The sequence below is a fragment of the Cervus canadensis genome, chromosome 4 (assembly GCF_019320065.1).
Source record: "Cervus canadensis isolate Bull #8, Minnesota chromosome 4, ASM1932006v1, whole genome shotgun sequence".
Lineage (NCBI taxonomy): Eukaryota > Metazoa > Chordata > Mammalia > Artiodactyla > Cervidae > Cervus > Cervus canadensis.
The window spans coordinates 94,041,776-94,052,114 of NC_057389.1; the positions used below are offsets into that span (position 1 = coordinate 94,041,776).

The window sequence follows — 10,339 nt, forward strand, 5'->3', positions numbered from 1 at the left end:
TAACATCTTTGTAAGAAATTGGCAGATGGTAAGCTGATTCATAGTTTTATATGAGTGGGGAAATGCCACTGGGGAATTAAAGGCTCAAAGCTAGCAAATGCCAACTATTAAAATGGAGCCAGACTATTACAGGTGGTGGAGTCACCTTTAGTGTCTGTGTTTCTAAACAAGGGTCACAATTTGGACTGATCTGACATATTTAAGCTAAGACCCTGACCCCTATAAGGACATAAGACCCTATTATTTCAGGGTCGCCCGATATAGGCCATCCTCGTGTGCTGTACTTACTTGATTCATTTGGGAATTCAATCAGTGTTTCCCTGTGCCTCGGAGTTCACAAAGAACTAGACGAAAACGTGTACTCAGGCCGTGCCCAGCCAGGAAGAAGTTCCGCTTTAATGCAAATATCCGTTGCCGGGTTAGGACGCCGCCCGCCAACGGAGGCTGGTTCCGCAGACACGCCGCCTCCTGCCCTGCTGTCACTCAAGCGTGGGGCGTTGCCTCTCAAACAGTCCAATCAAGAACCCCGCTGGGTAAGGTGGGTGGGGAGACGTGCCGCACCGGCGCAGAAGACCCACCTCACCCCGGATCTAGAGTCGCTGACGAAATCTGCTTTGTTGCAGTGTCTCTCGCGCTGTGCTCGCAGTGGTCGTGGGCGTCATAGGAGGGACTCGAGGAAACCTAACAATGGTGAGTGGGCTGCCCCGAGATGTGGAGTCGGAGTGGAGGGTCTGGTCGCAACCGGTCGTGGCGGGACTCGGGTCTGCGAACATCATGCGTGGATGTCGCCGCTCGGACTTCTGTCCCCTATATCAATCAGCGTGGGGCGGGGCCGGCAACTGGGCCCCCGCGCGTCGAGTCCTCTCTCAGAGTGCACGGGGACTTGGCCCTTGAGCCCGGAGTCCCTCTGAGCAGCTCAGCGCCCGCAGCCCCGCGTCTTCCTCAGATTGTGAGGTTACCACAAGGAAGGGTCGTCAGGGAACAGTCGTGACTGCGTCTGCTGGGATTGTACGCGAGAGGAACAGTGCTCTGTGGAGTTCATCGTCTCTCGCTTCCCCTCCGAGGGCGAGGAACTCGTTTTCTTCAGAGTTTTACAAGTGGTTTTGTTTTTAGAGCGGGGTCTCAAATCCACAGCTCTGCACCACCCCCAACCTCCGTCCCCAGCCTGGCTCTGGCAATAAACCCTGAATTTCCAGGTCCTTCTTTCATTCCCAGAGCCAGCTTCACCTTTCAGATTCACAGCATCGTTATAACTCTGCGGTGCATTTCAAAGGGACCCAATATTTTAATAGTTTATCCTTTTCCCACAGAGCCATGGATGGCTCTTAAAGACTTGTTTTTTGTTTGTTTGTTTTTTTGATCTGTGGATATTTTATATGAGTAGAAAGCTGAGGAACCACATGGAATCATATATATTGTATGAAAACCTTTGCGTCTCCCCGCGAAAGGACACATGCATCCTGTGGGAAGTCTTTAGGATGGAGCGTATTCTTTGCAAACTTTCACAACGTTCTCTCTCATCTGTCAGCACTGTCTCTCCCTGGGTTTGTCACCTTGAACAAATTTATTGACTTAAGTCTCCGTTTTCCAAGAAAGGAAAGACATATTTAATCAATACAGCCGTAAGGACAGTATAAAATAGTTCAAACAGGCAAGAAAGAGGTGACTTTGAGACAAAATAGAATATTTTTGTATTAATTTCATTTGTTAAGAATTTTGCTTTCACTCTTTCTTTCCCTGAACGTGTATAGTAAGTTTCTGAGGCCTGTGCTTACTTTTGGATGTTTTCAAATGGAACTGCAGGGCTTAGACCAGAAGTGTTCAAGTATAATTATTTACAGATGTAATTATTTACAGATGAATTTCTTGCCACAGAAATAATAATTAACTGACATGTTTTATTCTGGATGGAATAGATATTTGGGGGTTTCTGCTTGAACTACTTGTGCGCCTTACTATTTTCCTTCCTCCTTCCCACATAAACACTGGGTTTAAGTAATTTTGCTCTAAAACTAGCTTCATGTCATTTACAATCTCAGTGATCCAAAGGAAGTCTAGGGAGAGTAGAGGTCTGCAGTCGGTGAGCCTCAGTAAGGCCCCCATGAGTCTGCAAGGGAAAGTACTCCAAGACCCAGTTGCTTTTTCCTGGGAAGCCTCCTCTTACAGGTGTCCTACAAACACACCCATCACAGAAGGAGCCTTTATAGTGAGAGATGTAAAACTTTGGAAAGCTGAGGGTTCACCTTTACATAAGAGTGGGGATGATGCCTTTTTTGGGGTTGTTGTTTTGGTTCCGTAGGCCTAGACTTTTTTTTTTTTTTAACTTATTTATTTGGCTGCTCCGGGTCTTAGTTGCTGTAGGCAGGTCTTTGATCTCCGTTCCAGCCTGCGGGATCTTTAGTTGTAGCATGTGGGATCTAGTTCGCTGACCAGGGATTGAACCCAGGCCCCCTGCAGTGTGAGTGTGGAGTCTTAGCCACTGAACCACCAGGAAAGTCCCTGGCCTAGACATTTTTAGACATGGTGTTTGAGTTTTGCATCCACAGTGGAGGTGCAGTTAGTATAATTTGTCCACAACAGGAAAGTCTGTGAAGATCAGATGTTCTGTCTCAGGGCAAAGGTTTATGAACTGGGAAGTTCCTTTTGGGTGAGAATTTTAAAGTGAATCAGGTTGAGAGTTTCCTAACTTGTGAAAATGGAAATTTGGGAGAAGGAGAGCTTCCATGCTTATAGGAGACGGGAGGGCGTGTGGCACTCGCAGAGTTCATTCCTATGACTGCTCACGTGTACCCTGTCCTCCTTAACCAGGGATGACCCACTCTAGGGGTTCCATCTCAACTCAGAGTGTTTAGACCCCAAGTCTTGAATATGTTCAACTTTCTGAAAGTGGATTTTTCTTCTGAATTTTAGGGAAGCGGGCTGCTTCCTGGGGTTTTTTTAAATTTAATTTTTATTTTATATTAGAATATAGTTGATTTACAATGTTGTGTTAGTTTCAGGTGTATAGCCAAGTGATTCCGGTATACATACACATATATCTATTGGTTTTCAGATTATTTTCCCATATTGGTGGTTACAGAATATTGAGTAGAGTTCCCTGTGCTATACAGTAGGTCATTGTTGGTTATATTGTTTATCTATTTTGATTCCAGTATTTGAGTTTCCTTTCCTTTGGATTCTTTTGTCTTAAATATTGTACCCTTTTAACTAGTTTGCAGTAGCACTTGGGATTTTAGTTGATTGAGAGAGATGATGTAAGGCATAAAAATTGTGGAACCAAATAGAATTTTGATTCATTTAGGCAAGAGAACCTCAAGATGTAAGATGGGTGTATTTAAATTCTCAGATGGTCTTTCCACTTTTTAGATCAGTTTATGTGCCTTGCTCTAGAGAACTTTGACATTTAAAAAGCTCTACTATTTCTAAAGTAATGCACAAAATTCTCCAAACCAGGCTTCAGCAATATGTGAACTGTGAACTTCCAGATGTTCAAGCTGGTTTTAGAAAGGGCAGAGGAACCAGAGATCAAATTGCCAACATCCACTGGATCATCAAAAGCAAGAGAGTTGCACAAAAACATGTATTTCTGCTCTATTGACTATGCCAAACCCTTTGACTGTGTGGATCACAATAAACTGTGGAAAATTCTGAAAGAGATGGGAATACCAGACCACCTGACCTGCCTCTTGAGAAACCTGTATGCAGGTCAGGAAGCAACAGTTAGAACTGGACATGGAACAACAGACTGGTTCCAAATAGGAAAAGGAGTACGTCAAGGCTGTATATTGTCACCCTGCTTATTTAACTTATATGCAGAGTACATCATGAGAAACACTGGACTGGAGGAAGCACAAGCTGGAATCAAGATTTCCGGGAGAAATATCAATAACCTCAGATATGCAGATGACACCACCCTTGTGGCAGAAAGTGAAGAAGTACTCTAGAGCCTCTTGATGAAAGTTAGAGACTTGGCTTAAAGCTCAACATTCAAAAAACTAAGATCATGGCATCCGGTCCCATCACTTCATGGCAAATAGATGGGGAAACAGTGGAAACAGTGACAGACTTTATTTTGGGGGTCTCCAAAATCACTGGCAAGAATACACAAAGAACTGTACAAAAAAGATCCTTGTGACCCAATCACGATGGTGTTATCACTCACCTAGAGCCAGACATCCTGGAATGTGAAGTCAAGTGGGCCTTAGAAAGCATCACTATGAACAAAGCTAGTAGAGGTGATGGAATTCCAGTTGAGCTATTTCAAACCCTGAAAGATGATGCTGTGAAAGTGCTGCACTCAATATGGCAGCAAACTTGGAAAACTCAGCAGTGGCCACAGGACTGGAAAAGGTCCGTTTTCATTCCAGTCCCAAAGAAAGGCAATCCCAAAGAATGCTCAAACTACCGCACAATTGCACTCATCCCACACGCTAGTAAAGTAATGCTCAAAATTCTCCAAGCCAGGCTTCAGCAATACATGAAACGTGAACTTCCAGATGTTCAAGCTGGTTTTAGAAAGGGCAGAAGAACCAGAGATCAAATTGCCAACATCTGCTCGATCATCGAAAAAGCAAGAGAGTTCAAGAAAAACATGTATTCCTGCTTTATTGACTATGCCAAAGCCTTTGACTGTGTGGATCACAATAAACTCTGGAAAACTCTAAAAGAGATGGGAATACCAGACCACCTGACCTGCCTCTTGAGAAACCTATATGCAGGTCAGGAAGCAACAGTTAGAACTGGACATGGAACAACAGACTGGTTCCAATTAGGAAAAGGAGTACGTCAAGGCTGTATATTGTCACCCTGCTTATTTAACTTAAATGCAGAGTACATCATGAAAAACTCTGGGCTGGAGGAAGCACAAGCTGGAATCAAGATTGCTGGGAGAAATATCAATAACCTCAGATATGCAGATGACACCACCCTTGTGGCAGAAAGTGAAGAGGAACTAAAAAGCCTCTTGATGAAAGTGGAAGAGGAGAGTGAAAAAGTTGGCTTAAAACTCAACATTCAGAAAACTAAGATCATAGCATCTGGTCCCATCACTTTATGGGAAATAGATGGGGAAACAGTGTCAGACTTTATTTTTGGGGGCTCCAAAGTCACTGCAGATGGTGATTGCAGTCATGAAATTAAGACGTTTACTCCTTGGAAGGAAAGTTATGACCAACCTAGACAGCATATTAAAAAGCAGAGACATTACTTTGCCAACAAAGGTCCATCTAGTCAAGGCTATGGTTTTCCAGTGGTCATGTATGGATGTGAGAGTTGGACTGTGAAGAAAGCTGAGCACCGAAGAATTGATGCTTTTGAACTGTGGTGTTGGAGAAGACTCTTGAGAGTCCCTTGGACTGCAGGGAGATCCAACCAGTCCATCCCAAAGGAGATCAGTCCTGGGTGTTCATTGGAAGGACTGTTGTTGATGCTGAAACTCCAATACTTTGGCCACCTCATGCGAAGAGTTGACTCATTGGAAAAGACCCTGATGCTGGGAAAGATTGAGGGCAGGAGAGAAGGGGACGACAGACGATGAGATGGCTGGATGGCATCACCGACTCAGTGGACATGGGTTTGGGTAAACTCCGGGAGTTGGTGATGGACAGGGAGGCCTGGCGTGCTGCAGTTCACGGGGTCGCAAAGAGTCGGACAGGACTGAGCAACTGAACTGAACTATTTCTAAGATAAATGGATTCCTAATTTTTTTAAGGAAAAAAATCGTATTTTTGTTTTTATTTTGGGGGGCGCTATGTGGGCTTTCTCTACTTGTGGAGTGTGGAGGCTACTCTCTAGTTTTGGTGCACAGGCTTCACTTGTTGGGAAACACAGACTTTAGGGTGTGGGCTCAGTAGTTGTCCTATATGGGCTTAGTTGCTCTGCAGCTTGTGGAATCTTCCTCAGGCAGGGATCAAACTCATGTTCCCTACATTGGATGGCAGATTCTTAACCCCTGAACCACCAGGGGAGTCCCCAATATATTTTGAATAATTTCAAATTCTTGCTGTTTTAAATATTTCCACATTCTTGATCTTTCAATTAAGCTTCAATTAATCCTCAAAAGGGTATTTTTCTTCCTTTTCTGTGTGTATTTTGTAATTATCTTAATTTTAATATATTTGAATTTGCCTCTGACTTTGTAGCTCACTCTTTTGCTTATATGACAATATTCTTTCTATTATCAATAAAATATTTACCTGTAACTTCTAACAGTGGCTTCGTTTTGTCTTTCTCATTTAAATCCACAGTGAGCAGCCTATTGTCTATGGAATGGAGGGAAATATGCTGCATTTTTCCAGTTGGATAACAGTTTGTCTCTTATGTAGCCAAATGTTCATGATATTTGCCACTGCTCTCCTGCTTTCTCCTTAACCAACTCTCCACATATAATCTGGCCTATGGAAGACACTTTTCCTTTCCTTGGTTCTGTTTGTTTTTCTTTTTTTTGTTTTTTTTTGTTTTTCTTTCTGTTAATACTTGTATCATTTGAATTACCATAGAGGTAGGCCATCACATTTTTCTATAGGGGACTGTCCATTTTTGGACATTTCTTCTTCCTGTTCAGTTTAAAGAAGTAGTCTTTATTAAGTCCCTAAAAGCTGTCTCAGGAGGACTTCCCTGCTGGTTCAGTGGTTAAGAATCTGCCTGTCAAGGCAGGGGACACAGGTTCAGTCCCGATCCAGGAAGATCCCACATGCCACAGGGTAACTACTGAGCCTGGGCGCCTGGAGCCTGTGCTCTGCAACAGAAGAAGCCACCACAATGAGAAGCCCTTACACCACAATGAAGAGTAGCCCCCCGCTTGCCACAGCTAGAGAAAAGCACAGACCCAGTGCAGCCATAAATAAATAAATAAAGTTGAAAAAAGAACTGTCTTAGGTATTTAATATATTAATATATTTAGGTATTTAATAATATATCAAAAAAATAATCATATATCATCTGGGAGAGGTGACATCTGAGCAATGCTGAATTCTTTCTAAGAACGCATGCCATCACTTTACTTATTTCAGTCTACTTTGACATCACCCAATAATTTTTAAAAATTTTTTATGAGAATCACTACATATTTTGTAGTAATCTTGTTTAGTATTGAATTAAATCTGGTGTGGAGAAAACCAGAAGTAAGCTCTCAAATGTTGTCTCTTGCTGTAATCACGTAGAATAGGCTCGGTTCCAAATAAATTGTGAGTATACATGTGTGTTATGGTCTACCCAGTTTCCAGAGTTGTTTGAGATGTGGGGCTGTTCAGGTAGGCGTCTTCTGATCAGTTTACTATATACCCTGTTTTTCGCATAGACACATTACACTCACAGAGGCATGTTTATCTGTAAGGTTGTTGAGCTTAGCCCCAAAACCACGGATCCTACTGGAAGATAAAATTTGTAAGCAAGCATTTCTAAGGATAAGCAGTCTTGGGCCTGCTAATGTTCACTGTGTCTTTTGCACATGATGTAGTTGGATTTGTTATGAGCAAGCACTGTTGTTCCAGTGAATAAACAGTAATCAGGGCTACCTTTAGGCAACTTCTCTTACTCCCTGGACCCACAACAAGAGAGATGTTCTTTCATTCATATTACTCTACTTCAAGCATTGTCACGATAAATGGGAGCCTTTTTTCTGTAACCTTCTCATGAACATCAACGGATAATTGGTCTTTTTTAGAGACCAGCATTTAGGAAACTTTTGCCATTGGGGATTCCTATACAGGATGGGCTATCAAGCTGCTGTGTCCCATGGGGGAGCTCAGAAATGAGAGGAGGTGGAAGGACAGCCTTGAGAGTGGCTGGTCAGGAATCACTTGCTGCTGAAATTAGGGAAAGGATATTTTATTTTTTGAAGCAAGCACTGTTGAACTCTTTATGTTTTTTATAATTTGTGCAAATTCACTCTGAAACTATTGTAGATTTTAATGAAGCCCTTGCAGACTTCAAGTCTTAACCTGATTCTCAAGGTCATCAAGGCCCAAATTACAGTTTTATGATTCTGCCAAAAAGAGGTCTTCTGTGATCATACCATCTCAGTATGGGCAACTCTGTGTCTTAAAATTATTCAGAAGCCATTCCAAGGCACATGAATATAGGGATTTTTGTGGAGGTGCAAGTTGTCCTGTTTTCCTCCTCACGCCTGGACTCTCACACTGAATAATTTCCTAGCCCCATCAAGTGAGATAGAGAAAGGAAGGTAAAACCCAGCATGTGGTAAATATTATACAAATTTTAATTTGTACTCCTCCTCAAGAATATTTTCATTCAGCCACCTGGATTGGACTACTTCCATTAGCATGGAATACTTCAGGACAGTATGTCTAGTTGGCTCTTATTACAAGTTGGATTTCCACAGGACTTTTAGCCTCACATTTGGTGATGGGAATAGAAGAAAAACCTTCCAATTCTTCACTTGTTATTTGTTAAAACCTCATGCAGATGTGAACCTGTGATTGTACAGTGCTGTACAATATGGTGAATATTGGAGTGGAAAAGTTTTTATCAGAAGGAAGTGGTGTACTTAAAATGGAGTTATTTCTTTCATTTGTAGAGCATTTCTCTTATTTCTCCAAGGTGCTTTATTTATTTATTTATTTATTTTTGGTTGCACTGGGTCTTCATTCCTGTGTGTGGGCTTTCTCTAGTGGCAGCAAGCAGGGACTATTCTTCATTGCAGTGCATGGGCTTCTCATTGTGGTGACTTCTCTTGTTGTGGAGCACAGACTGTAGGCACATGGGCTTCAGTAGTTTCGGCATGTGGGCTCAGTAGTTACAGCTTGTGGGCTCTAGAGCACTGACTCATTAGTTGTGATGCATAGGCTTAGTTGCTCCACAGCATGTGGAATCTTCCCAGACCAGGAATCGAACGCATGTTCCCTGCATCGGCAGGTGGGTTCTTATCATCAGGGAAGTATATGGTGTTCTGTCTTGACAAAGAGAACAATAAAGACTTGGCAGTGATCACAAGACAAATGTAGCATTAAATTCCTTGTGTTAGTGATGCTCTTGAATTCATGATCATCACCATTCCAAGAGCATCACCATAGAGTGAGAGTTCTAATGACAAACTTATAGAACAAATGTTTGGAGACCACAGTGTCATATGTGAACTTCCTGTGAACTGAGTATAGATTGCTGGTGCTCTTCATCCTACCCATTCTCTCACACACAAACTTGGGATGTTTTAGGATTCACTGACCTTTGAGGATGTGTGTGAAGTTCACAACAGAGGAGTGGGGTCTGTTGGACCTAGCCCAGAAGAAACTCTACAGAGATGTGATGCAGGAAACTTTCAAAAACTTGACCTCAGTAGGTAAGGGATGATGGCATTCTTAATTACTTAATCCTTTAGATAACCTATGTTGTTTGCTTATCAACATGTTCAAGAGGTAAAATATGGAAAGAGACTACGTTGGTAAATAAAGCAGGCATGGTCATGGGTCTTCATAGGTTTGTCATGTAAAACTTTTCTCAATATTTTATAATTTATAATGATTTTTTGTTGGTCTGCATTGTAGGAGAAAGACAGGAAGACCTTGATATTGGAAATCAGTATGAAAATCTTTGGACAAATCTGAGGTGAGTTACACTGACAGGAGAAAGCAGTGTCCCATGACAGAATATTAGTATGCAATGGCATCTTTTAAATTTTATTTTTTATTAAAGTATAGTTGATATACAATGTTGTCTTAGTTTTAGATAGTCAGAAAAGTAATTCAGTTATATATATACGTATACACATATATACATATATATATATAAAATATCCATTCTTTTTCTAGTTCTTTTCCATTATAGGTTATTCCAAGATATTGAATATAATTTCCTGTGCTATACAGTAGGTCTTTGTTGTTTATGTTTTCCCTCCCCATCCTTTCCCCTATGGTAACCATAAGTTTGTTTTCTATGCCAGTGAGTCTGTTTCTGTTTTGTAGTTAAGTCCATTTGTATCATTTTTTTGGATTCCACATGTAAGCGATACCACATCTTCTTTATCCATTCATCTGTCAGTGGACAGTTAGGTTACTTCCATGTCTTGGCTATTGTAAATAGTGCTTCTATGAATATTGGGGGGCACGTTTCTTTTCAAATTAGAGTTTGTCTTTTCTGGATACATGCCCAGGAGTGGGATTGCTAGATCATATAGTAATTCTATTTATATTTTTTTATGGAATCTCCATATTGTTCTCCATAGTGACTATACCAATTTACATTCCTACCAACAGTGTAGGAATGTTCCCTTTTCTCTGCACCCTCTCCAGCATTTATTACTTGTAGATTTTTTGATGATGGCTATTCTGACCAATGTAAAATGACACCTTATTGTAGTTTTGACTTGCAGAACTGAACTGAA

General features: G+C 41.6%; 1 pseudogene; it reads left to right on the plus strand.

Moving 5' to 3' along the window:
• Positions 1–560: 560 nt before the first annotated feature.
• LOC122440482 overlaps positions 561–10,339 on the plus strand; it is a 34,558-nt pseudogene continuing 24,779 nt past the window's right edge.